A 638-nucleotide genomic window follows, 5' to 3' on the forward strand; every position below is an offset into this window, starting at 1 on the left:
TTTGGTTGGTCCATGCAGCCACTAGGATCCTCCCAACGCTCAAATTCTAGGACTGGGAATGATCATTTAAATTGTAACAGGACATTACAATAAAGTATGATCAAAGAGCAGATTAGAAAAATGTACACCAAGTTGGATTCCACCCCATCCTTTTTTTTTTTTTTAAGAGAATGGCTTTATATCTTGTTTCTCCAGAAGCTGAAAAATAGAAATGTTACTCGTCTGGGGAGAGATTTCCAAAATTAATTCAGTGGTTGTAATTGGTTCACATTTTCTTTATTCTGACTCGCCTATTAATTTCTAAATAAGACTGGAAATGCTTTTATTCATGGAATAAAGATAAAAATAAACGCTCATACATTTATTAAAATAAAAATAAGAATAGCTTTTTCCTTTGTAATTTTTTATCTACTTGGGTAAAGTATAAAATCATCTCCCCTTCATTAGTACATACTTGGGTCATAACAAGAAATGTCAAAACCATTTTGCCAACAGGGCTACTCTGAGATAACGAGAGGCTAAGAAAGTGAGAAACAGCTCTGCCAAGATCTAGTCCTGACTATTACTGAATTCCCCCCAAATATAAATAGCCTGTAGTGGCATATTCCCCATTACGAAAACAGAAGCAAAAAGACACC

The sequence above is a fragment of the Notamacropus eugenii genome, chromosome 6, assembly GCF_028372415.1.
Source record: "Notamacropus eugenii isolate mMacEug1 chromosome 6, mMacEug1.pri_v2, whole genome shotgun sequence".
Taxonomy (NCBI): domain Eukaryota; kingdom Metazoa; phylum Chordata; class Mammalia; order Diprotodontia; family Macropodidae; genus Notamacropus; species Notamacropus eugenii.